Below are 12,369 nucleotides of genomic sequence, written 5' to 3' on the forward strand. Positions count from 1 at the left end.
GAGGACAAATCCTTTCAAAATTAGAATTAGTTCCTTGTAGAAAAGTGAGGCTACAATTATCCCTTAAATAGGAGCAGCTGCAACATGGTATCGGCCTGGAGCGTGGCAGTGAAGTGTTTTTCCAATGCAATTAAATGGATTTTTTAATGCAAACTAATATTCTATAAAAAGTCAATTGGTAGGGGAGTAGGTGTGGAATTGCTGAGATGAAAGAAACAATCATTTTGCTTACCTGAGTTAATATTCCTGCCTTTAGTAAATGATATTTTGGTGAGAATGGATAATCAAGGCTCATATTTTCCTGTGAAGTGGGGCCCAAAAAAGAATCAGAATAATACAAAGGAAAGATAATTCTGGTTTATTTGTACACTCTATGTCTTATTTTGAAATGGATTCGCAGCCATATTTTGATATTGTTTTTCAAAAAGGTATAATGAGTGAACAGTAACATTTCAATTTAAACAGCAAAGGTAATACTGGGGTGGAAAAATATAAAGAGAGCTCACAGGACCTATATTAGTCAGTGCCCACATCCAGAATGAGACAAAGAGGAATGGGAACTTAAATTTCTTACCGCAGAGATGATTAAAGGATCAGAAAATAAGACCTTTAAGAAAGATTAAAGGACCTGTCTAGGGAGAACAATACTGAGAGGCAATGTAAGTCTTCAAATCACATATATCCAGAGCTGTTTCACAAGCAACAGGGAAAGAAAACCTCCACTGAAGATACAACATGAGGAACTGGATTGTAATACTAGAACATGGAGAACTCAGCCCACACGAAAAGAATTTTTCCTAGTGTAAGCTTAAATGTATTGCCAAAGGAGAGGTGTTGGCTCTCAGTAGGACTGATTTAAAAATCTCTGCAACCAAAGTTTGTGAAGTCACCTGCGCATCCACTGGCACCCTCCTTGAGTATGCTTTCCTTATATAAGATCGAGTAGGCTGAGAGTTTGAACTTAGCCCTGATTATCTAAAAGACATGTACTCATAAATTTTCGATAACATATAGAGAAGTTTAGCCAGATGTGAGCTAAATAATCTCTTATGGTTCTTTGAAGTCAACAAATGCTTCTCTTTATATTATGACTTGTTGATGAAAATTTTCAAGGACTTTCATTACACACAAAAATAACACATCTGATTTTGCAGGCAAAATGTAAGATATGACATAAAACTAAAAATCAAAATAACGAATACATTTTTAGAGTGTTACATTTGTAAAAGGATAGTCTCACATGATAGGGATGGTCTTTTGGATGACCTCAGAGCCAAAGATAAAACAAAAGGAGTCCTCCTGCCTTACTGTCATATTTTAATGCATGTCATTCACTAAGTCAAAATTCACACATTTTTAAGACAACAAAAAACACCCCAGACTCCCAATCAGACTGATGGCTGTTGCTGAATTCTGGATTCTCCCATGAAATCTTCCAGGGTTGAGTGGGTAAATGTTACTCTGCACCCTCCCCTTACCCCATCTCCCCCAGGAATAGGTACTATTTCCTTCCACTAAAAATCCACTTATGCTTGACCTTTATATAATGTGATTAGTTATCTACTCATGTATTGTTTTAATGTTTCCATTTTATACCTAATGGCTTTTGAATATGTCTGTCTCTATTAATATGTTTGATACTGATTATAGGCTCCTAGAGGGAAGGGGCAGAATCTCTTTGAACCCAACTCTGAATCTCTTCAATAGGATATATGACCCCCATGTATCATCAGTTCTTTAAATATTACTCTTTCCAAGAAGACAAATGCTTCTGAATTGTGTCTCTCCCAAATTCAATTCACTTGTTGAAGCTCCAACTCTGACGTGATGGTATCTGCAGATGGGCCTTTGAAAATTAGGTATAGATGAGGTTCATGAGGATAAGGCCATCAGGGTGGAATTAGTGCCCTTATAAGAAAAGACACCAGAGAGATTGCCTTCTCTCTCCCTGACATGGGAAAACACAGAAGGTGGCCGTCTACAAGCCAGGAAGAGGGCCCACCCCAGAAACACGTGATGCTGACAACTTGATCTTGGATTTTCAGGCTCCAGGACTGTGGGAAAATAAATTCCTGTGACTTCCAGCCTCCAGGACTGTGAGATAAATAAATGTTCCCAGTCTATGGTATTTTGTTATAACAGCCCAAGCTAAGACAACAACTTAGCAATTTTTTTCTTGGTCTCAACCAGAGTTAATTTAGGATGCTACTGATGCAGATTCAAGGTGTAATAGTATAGAATCACTTCCACTGCATTAAGACAGCTTAGAAAGAGTTACAATAGTCTTATATTCCCTATGTTGTCTCATCTGTATTGTTATAGTTCAATATCACCTTTAGTTAAAGAAACCATTATTAAGAGTCTTCTGTATGTAAGGTGCTATGAGTAACAATGTATGTTAGTTGCTGTTGATCCTCGTTTTTTTCCCCTTCCCTTTTCCACTCTTGGCTGCTTTACTCATTTATGTTTTCTGTGTCGCCTTTATACACCTTTGTAATGCCTATATTAGAAATTAGTCAGAGAATGAACAGAGAAAATAACACTTAAGCCAAGAGAAGAGTATGAGCCAAGTCGGAGAGGCTTCAAAAACAAAGAAAAGTTTGGGAACAACCAGATCAATTGAGTATTTGCTATAATTTTTAAGGTGTCGAGGTGGAAGTAGGAAAAGGACAGATGGAGGAGAGCCGTGAGAGGAGACGGAGGAGGTTCTGATCATTCAATGTTGTCCTTCTAACTGAAGAGCTGGAACTCTCTGTTAGGGAGTCTTGAAGAGCTTTAATATAGGACCTAACTTTGATATATTTGGATTATAATATTTTATGAACAATGGGATTTTTCACACACTATTTTCATTATAGTAAGGATTCCATAAGCAATTGCAGGAACTACTGACTACGGAAAGAGAGAGCAGATACCACTTTTTCCAAAATTTTATAAATCTGCTTTAGTAGCTATTGAATGTAAATATACCTAGAAAAACATTGAGTATTGTTACCCTCTGTAATCTATCTCTTTAGCTTCATATTTTTCCAGCCTCAAAATCCCCTTCCTCTCAACCCCAACCTCAGTATCTTAAAATATAGCAAACTACTTAAACAGGACCACAGCCCCTAAATTGCAACTCTAAATTCAAAAAGTTCTGAAAACTTAAAGTTGTGTCATGACACATTGGTAGCAAAACCCAGAGGCATCATCTAATCTGAACTGACAAAAGCCTCTTTAGAGTTTTTTGATCCTACTCAATGTATGTTCATATGTTTTATTGCAGAAATATTACTGTTCCATTATGTGATACTACCTCAAATCTCACATTAAATGTGGTTTATGTAATATTTTGTAAAACTTTTCAAAAGTTAAAAAAATGTTTATTTCAAAAAACATTTGTCCATTGGGTGTCAAGTAAGAGATTATGGACCTGTACTTGTAGTAAGCTAAACTCACTGTGACTTATTTTGAAACAGATGAATAATTCACCTACAATAAAACCATTGATATTAAATGTACAAATTTGATACATTTTAAGAAATGTATGCATTTGTGGACGACTGCTACAATCACAATGCAAAAAAAACTGCATATTTTCACAAAGTTTTCCTGAATTCCTTTGCAGTCAATCCTCCCCCCGTCTTCAATCCCCAGAAACCACTGACCTGATTTTTGTACCTCTAGTTTTGTCTTTTCCAAAATGTTCTATAAATCTAATCATTCAATATATGAACTTTTATGTCTGGTTTTTTTCCTTAGAATAATGTGTTTGAAATTCATCTATGTTGTCATATCCATCAGTAGATGCTCCTTTTTGTTACTAAGTAGTATTGGACTATCGGTATAACACAATGTTGTTTATTCATTCACTGGTTGAGGAACATGTAGGCTCTTTCCTGTTTTAATTATTATGAATAAAGCAACTATAAAAATCCAAGTACAAACACTTGTATGGACATATGTTTCCATTTCTTGTGAGTAAATATCTAGGAGTGTGACTGCTAGATTGTATGGTAAAAGCATGTTAAATTTACAAGAAACTGCCAAGTTGATTTCAGAAGTGACTGTGCCATCTTTCATTTCTAGTAAGAATGTATGAGAGTTTTGGTTGCTCCAAATCCTTGGCACTGCCAGTTTTGTCACGTTCAGGCATCCTAGTGGATGTATAATGACAAGTCATGTAATATTAGGAAAAGTCTTTTAAAAATGTTTACCTTTTAAAAATTGGGTTGTTTGTCCACTTATTACTGAGGAATATAAGTTCTTAATATATTCTGGATGTAAGTTCTTTTTCAGAGTCTAGGGGGAAAAGGCTACTAGGGCTAATAAATTAGTTAAGAGAGACTATAGAATGTAAGGTCAGTATACAAAAATAATTACATTTCTATATACTATGACAAACAATTAGATATTGAAAAATACATCATTTATAGTAGCATCAACAATATGAAACAGGAATAAATTCCACAAAATGTATGAAAGGCTTGTGCACTAAAAATTACAAAACAATGCTGAAAGAAACTGAAGAAGACCAAGATAAACAGAGACATGCTGTGTTCATTGTATGGGAGCCTCAATATAATTAAGATGTCATTTTGCCCACAAAGATCTATTGAGTCAATGAAGTCTCAATAAAGATCTTAGGCTTTCTTGTTGAAAAAAAAAAGTTTATTTTAAAAGTTTTTATGAAAATGCAAAGGTCCAAAACACTTTGGAAAAGAATAAAGTTGGAAGAATTATACCATTTGGTTTTAAGACTTACTCTAAAGCTACAATAAAGAAAAACATGCTATTGATGTAAGGATTGATAGACCAATCAAACAGAAGTCCGGAAATAAACCCAAATATATGTGGTCAATTGATTTTCAATAAAGATACTTAGATAATTCAATGGGAAAATGATAGTTTTTCAACATATTCTGCTAGAACTATTGGATATCCATCTGCAAGGTAAACCCTTCCTTCATACCACATACAAAAATTAGCAGAGCACAGATCTGCATTTATGCAAAAATCATAAAACTCATAGAAGAAAATACAAGACCTGGGTTAGACAAAGATTCCTTAGGACACAAAATGTAATTTATTAAATTGGATTGTAGAAAAATTAAGAACTTGCTTTTCAGAAGACACTGTTAATTAAATGAAAATTCATTCTACAGACTTGGAGAAAACATCTGACAAATGTCTTGTAATGCTCATGTTTGCAATATTTCTCTGCCTGGTTTCTGTTATTTCTGTTATTTCCTTTACCTGGTGTGCCCTTTTCCCTGGTCTTGGCTTGAAGAGCTCTTATTTCTCTTGGAGAATGGATAAACTTGGACATTAGATCCTCGTTTTGTTCAGGAAGGCTTCCCAGACCCTCCAACTCTTCATGTTCTACGCTGCTCTTAGCATCTATCAGACTTTCCCTTTCTGATCAATTTGCGGATGCATATTCTATAATAAACAGTTAGTTCATTGAGGGAAAAGACAGTGTTGTTTATGCTTTCCTGGGTTCTTGGACTGAAGAGCACTCACCTTTTCCATATCCCTAACCCCCACCCTGTCCTTTCTCAACTAAAACAATTTTTAATACTGCCTCCCCTTCCAGATAAAGCTCTATATACTTCCATCTTATTGCTGCTAAACTTCTTGGAATTCATTCCCTATCTATTCTTCTTCACCAGACCCATTTTTTCTTCAACCCACAGCAGTTTGCAGTTTGGTTTTCTGCTCCTGAACTACTTTCTATTGAAACTGTTCTAAGATTTCCATTGAATTTCTAACTGTCAGTTTCACTGAGCACTCTTTATTCCTCACCTTACTTGACTTTCTTGGAGCTTTATAAATTGGTTCCCTATTACATTGTGAAGCCTTTGAGCTAAGGGGTCCTGCTTTATTTGTCTTGGTGGAGCGCATCTATACGAAGAGAACAAACAGGTAGAAAAAGCAGCATGACCAAAAAAAAACAGAAATAACAGAACTCCAGGGAGAAGGGAGTCATAGGATACCTTCCAGGAGGGAATGGCAGACATTCATCTGTTCCCTCACTCAGTTAGCCATTCTTTCAACAAACACCACTTGAGTGTTCACTTTATGCCAGACAGTGTTAGACTCCAAGTCCACAAACCCTTTTCTATACCCTCTCCTGTATGACCATTTGCTTCCATAACTCCAACTCCAACTCATTTTCCAATCCCTCCCAACTTTATGTCACTTTCCTATTTTCTGATTCCCAGGTACATATTTCCAACTGTCTACTGGGTATATCTGGCTGTATCTCTGGAGACACTCAAACTTAGCATAAACACATGCATTTTTTTCTATAAATTCATGAGTTTTTTTCTATAAATTTATGAGGTACAAGTGCAATTGTGTTACATGCATAGATTGCATGCTGGTCAAGGAGTTTAGAGTATCCACAACCTTAATAATGTACATTGTACCCGTTAGGCAATTTCTTATTTATTCCCTGACACATACAATTCTGATAAATCTAATACATGTATTAAGCATTTCCTCCTGGAATATATATCTCGTTTAATAGTAATACTCAATACCCTGCCATGATAATTAACCATGGTTCCCATTTCTCAACTCTCAGGTGGACTATTGCTGGAGTCTCCCATTGGGTCTCCTTGAATATAATTTAGAATCTACACACCCACTATGACTGTCTAACTAAAAGACAATTTGAGCACACTGTTGCCCTGCTTAAACACCTCCAACAGCTTTCTGATACTCAAGCACTCCAAACCATTTGTTGTCCTCCAAATAGCCACATGTATTTGGCTTCTTTCCAAGCATCTGCTCTTATTGCCTCCTCTGTGTAGGAAAGAAGTCCTCAATACCCTATATTCCCATAATGACTTTTATCACCTTCAAGACCCAATCAAATACAACTTTGGCAAAGCCTTGCGAACTCCCCTTCCCCAATACATACTGTGTATTCCTTCATCATGGTGTTGTAAAGATTTGCTTATCAGCTCTTCTTCCATTCTAGATTATCTAAATCGTCATTATACTCCTAACATCTGGAATAGAAGTGAGTACAAAAACTAGTTTTGAAAAGGCAACTATTCTCTGATTTTGATGTGACCAGCTTCTATTAGGTGTTATTTGGGAATAGTGTCATATATTTTATGGTGAATACAATACTTTAAAAAGATTTAGCCACTTCCTTAGCAGTGGTTTATCTCTCCCTCAGAGAAAGCCAGAATGAGTTTTTAATAAAATGATTGAAAAGGTACACCAAATCTCAAATTTAATTATTTCAATCCCAGCAAAAAGGTCTTTCAGAAAGGCTGCCACTTGATAAAATGTGATAAAGTTTCAACACATTCTTAAAAATTGTAAATTAATTTATAAACTTGCATTCAAAGTTTAATCTGCTATTTTCACATATGAAAACTCATAAGGTTGCTTCCTATTGATTTAATATTTTGCATCTAGAGTTTAAACTAGAATTTAATCTCTTTCTAGAAGCTTCAGAGGCACTTGGAACTTATCAGTGAATGTTGCCCATTTTTACTGCCTTCAGAGTTAGGTAAGGACTCCACACCCACTGTTCCAGATCCCAACTTAGATCTCTAGGCTTACTTCTCTCAAGTTTGTGTTTCTACTAAAGCAGATCACTTCATATTATGTTAACACTCCCTGAATTTGTATGGCTTCTATGTGTTTGTTCAAGGGCAGTGCCCTGCCTACCTGCTACTTCCTCCTGTCATCCTCTAGCCTCTCTTCCCATCTTAACTGCCATTGCCTTTCTGAAATCTCTCCGGCTCCAACCGGAGCTATCACCTTTCTTATTCACTGGAGTGCTTGTTGGTGATCCTTTGATGGGACCTCTTATATTTCACCCTGTCCTACAGTTATATATATATATAATATACATATTATATATATAATAAATACATTATATATGTATATATTTATATATATAAATATATAAATTATATATAATATAAATTATAATATATAAATACTATATAATATATAAATTATATATAAATTATATATTCATATATAATGTATTTATTATATATATTATATATATTTTTCCCTTTCTTTCTTTTATTTTTAGAGGCAGGATCTCACTCTGTCACCCAGGCTAGAGTACAGTGGCTAGGTCACGGCTCACTGCACTTTAACCTTTTGGGTCCAAGCCATCCTCCCACCTCGGCCTTTCAAGAAGCTGAGACCACAGGTGTGCAACACCATGCCTAGCTATTTTTTAAAAATTTTTTAAATTTTGTAGAGATGGGGGTTCTCCATATGTTGCCGAGGCTGGTCTCGAACTTCTGGGTTCAAGGGATCCCACCTTGGCCTGCCAAAGTGCTGCAATTACAGGCATGAGTCACTGCACCTGGCCTCCTTTTTCAACTAGACAAAAAGTTTTAGGGGAAGTATTACTATGTCCAGTTCATCTCTGAGGCTCCCACAACGCCCAGAACAACTTGAAAATATCAAGTAATCAATAATTATTTGTTTTGTTGAGTTGAGTTAAAACAAATTCAAACAGCTTTTTTCTCACTACATGTTAATAAAATAATTATAACAAAGACATACATAATCACAATAAGCAGTAGAGCCAGGATTTGAATACAGACAGTTTACTATGCTTTAAACTCTTGGACTTGGTTGCCTTGACAGCAGTTAGAATATGTGTTGCAAACTTGTTGGTGCAGCTATGGAGCTTCACTCTAATTGCAAAAACATAAAAATTGTCCTGAAGAGACCTAACATTTTCTCCCTGAGAGTGTATGAGAAAAAAAAAAGTTTTTATTATGACATCAGTTTCAAGGAGTAGGAACATATATAAGAGCATTCCTTTCATGAATTAATGATGATCTTATCATCTATTTTCTAGTTTAAATCTTTCAGAATGTATAGATACAAACTTATAAACATGTAGACATAATCACACTTACTATTTGCTATTAGAGTGAGTGTCCCCAATTTGAAGACCTAGACAATACCTCTGAAATCTACCCAACCTGGGCATAAATACAAATTGTGCTTTTGGGGAGTGAATCGGCCTTTCTGATCCTCGATGTCCTAATCTATAAGACAAGGATGCTATTAAGAGTGCAATGCATAACTTATGATAGGAAGATCCACAAGCGGCTCAAAGGTGGCAAGGATGTACTGTATTAAAAGCCAAAGATGTAGGATTTGAAATAAGTTTGGTTTGGTGATCAGATCCTTATTCTGGGCCTTTGGGCTTCAACAAGGAGGAGGAAGTAAGGGCATAGCAAAACATTCTTCAGTGTTGGGATTTGAAATTCATTAAGAGAGTGTGAAAATAACATTGACTTCATTGGTCCCCACGTAAAGTAACCACTTGTTCTAATTGGAAGCATTATGTTTATTCATTTATAGAATATGAGAAAGAACTGAGTGAACCAATGATGTAGCACAGTATTTTCCATTTGCATTTTGGGATATATTTGAACCTATTTTTAAGTAGTGTCTGGGGTTTTTCTGGGGCAAAGAAAGTAGAAAGTCTCCTTTACATTGTCCTTTAATAGCAAGATCAAAATTTTCCTGAACTATCTGTGATTTTTCCTTATGTGCAGATGAGTTTACTGTTTTTACCATTTGGTGTTTCCAGTCAACGTGCTAATCTCCACCATCATCTTGATCAAGAATCCCCTTCCAGCTCCACATCTCTCTGTTAAGAATACCTTAAGTAAGTGGGAAACCAGTGTATAGTTTCTTTTCTAAAATATTTTGAGATTTTGAAGTTCTGGCAAGATCCAGAGACTACAGATGAGATTGAATAATACTCATTGCCAAGTGATCAGACACAAAGACTTGTACAGAAATTGAAAAATACCAACCAGGTTGACCGTTGCTTTGTGATGCTTCATGGGCTGCTATGGGTGCAGCACACCAACATGGCACATGTATACATATATAACAAACCTGCATGTTGTGCACATGTACCCTAGAACTTAAAGCATAAAAAAAAATAGAGTGCAATGCATACCTTATGGTAGGGAGACCTACAAAGGTGAATGATTCTAATATTTATTGAGCACTAATAGTAGGCACTGGTTTAAGCTCCTTAAATGTATTAACCCGGCCAGACACAGTGGCTCACACCTGTAATCCCAGCTACTCAAGGAGGCTGAGACAGGAGAATCGCTTGAACTTGGGAGGCAGAGGTTGCAGTGAGCCTAGATCATCCAATTTCACTCCAGGCTGGGCAATAGAGCGAGACTCCATCTCAAAAACAACAACAAAAAATGTGTTATCCCATTATTCCATGAGGTGGACTCTATTATTAATCCCAGTTCCTTGGAGAACTTTGAGCACAGAAGTGGTTTAGTCCCACAGCAGGTAAGCGCTGGCAGTAATTCTAGCCCTGGCTGCTTCTGCAGGTACCTGCTTCTCCACTATGCAAAGCTACTTTTTCACAGGCGTGGCTGAAGTGACTCAAGGTGACTTCAGAGCACATGGTCGCATGTGCATGTAATATGCTGAGTCTGTCTGAGTGATGTGGCAAGGACCAAGGAAGTCTAGCAGGACTGGTGAGGGCCAAGGTTCATCATCTACCTGTGCAGGTCCTGGGTTAGGGTGTTTGCGTTTGGGAGAAAGTGCGACCAAGAGGCCAGAGTTGTGCTCCTGCCACCGTGCTGAGGCTGCTCTGCTCTGAGCTTTTCTTGAAAGCCTGAGGGTAGATCAACTTTCCCTTTCCTCTTTGTCTAATACTTTTGCAGCCCATCCCCTCACCATACTATCCATAAACATCACCAGTCAAATAAAAAAAGAATACTTCTGAGGCTGCCATTTAAGATCCTGTGGGGCTGGGAGGTCTAATAAACATGTCTAGAATACCAGATATTTTTTTGGCCAACTTCGTTTCAAGATGCTCCATAACCTCTCCTTTTTTGTGAAGCCTTTCTTCACCTCCTTGACCCAGATGTAGTGTTTGTTCTTCTTGTATGATGTTTTCCATATGCATCCTTCTCAACCAACCAAAAGTGTATACTCTTGAGAACAGGGATTCTTTTATTTTTCTTTTGTTTTTTTGAAAAAAGGTCTCACTCTGTTACCCAGGATGAAGTACAGTGCCTTACCTCAATCACAGCTCACTACAGACTTGAACTCCTGAGCTTAAGTGATCTTCCCACCTCAGCCTCTCAACTAGCTGGAACTACAGATGTGCACCACCATGCCTGGTCAATTTTTTTATGTCTTATAGAGACGGGGTCTCACTATGTTGCCCAGGCTGGTCTTGAACTTCTGGGCTCAAGGATCTTCCTGCCTCAACCCCCTGAAGTGTTAGGATTGCAGGCATGAGCCACCACCACTGGCCTCAGAGAACAAGCATTTTGACTTTTGGATCACAGTATGACTTGCAGCATACAGCATAGCATCTAAAAAGTAGAAGCTCATTATGAAATAGAAAAATGTGAAACATCTATAAATCAAACCATTTCATAAACCAAGTCAAGTCAAAATACAAATGACAGATTGGGAGAAAACCTTTGCAACTTGTATAACAGTGTATTGTGATTCATAATATATAAACAATTTCTTTAAATTAAAAAACTTATTTAAAAAATGGATAAATGACAGCTATTTTACCAAAGGTGAAATGCAAATAAGTGAATAGTCAGTAGCATGTGGAAAAATTCTAATACTCACTAGAAATTGAGAAAGTGTAAGTGAAATCACTGCCCCCCCAATATTTTAAACATATAGGCAAAAACTTAAAAAAGATTTACTTCTAGAAAAGAAAAGAAATGAGGGAGAAGAAACATTTATGTACAATGGGTAGTTGGGAAAGGGTGTGAAAGAGTTTGAAATCACGTATTTTGTGTGTAATTATGTGTAGTGTATTAGTCTGCTAGGGCTGCCATAACAAAGTACCATTGACTTAGTGACTTTAACAACAGAAATGTATTTTCTCACAGCTCTGGAGACCGAAGGTCTGATATCAAGGTGTCTGCAGGGCTGCTTTCCTCTGAGGCCTCTCTCCTTGGCTGGTAGGTGACTTTCTTCTCTCTGTGTCTTCACATGGCCTTCCCTCTATGCCTGTGTCCTAACCTGTTTTTAGAAAGACACCAGTTTTATTGGATTAGGGCCCACACCAACAAACTCATTTTAATTTCTATATCCCTTTAAAGACCTTGTTTCCAGATATGGTTATATTTTGAAGTAGTGGGGGGTAGAACTTCAACATATAAAGTTTGGGACGACACAATTCAGCTCATAACATATAGGAATATACATAAACACATACTTAATAAACAGGTAGGTGTGTGTTACAGAAACAAACCAAGTAGGATAAACTCCAAATTGTTAGCAATGTTTACCTCTAGGTCTGGGATGGAATGGATAGAGAATATTTGATTCCTTTTCCAATTTTAAAAGGTCTGCAACAATGGCCTT

The sequence above is a fragment of the Trachypithecus francoisi genome, unplaced genomic scaffold, assembly GCF_009764315.1.
Source record: "Trachypithecus francoisi isolate TF-2019V2 unplaced genomic scaffold, Tfra_2.0 Lachesis_group7, whole genome shotgun sequence".
NCBI lineage: Eukaryota > Metazoa > Chordata > Mammalia > Primates > Cercopithecidae > Trachypithecus > Trachypithecus francoisi.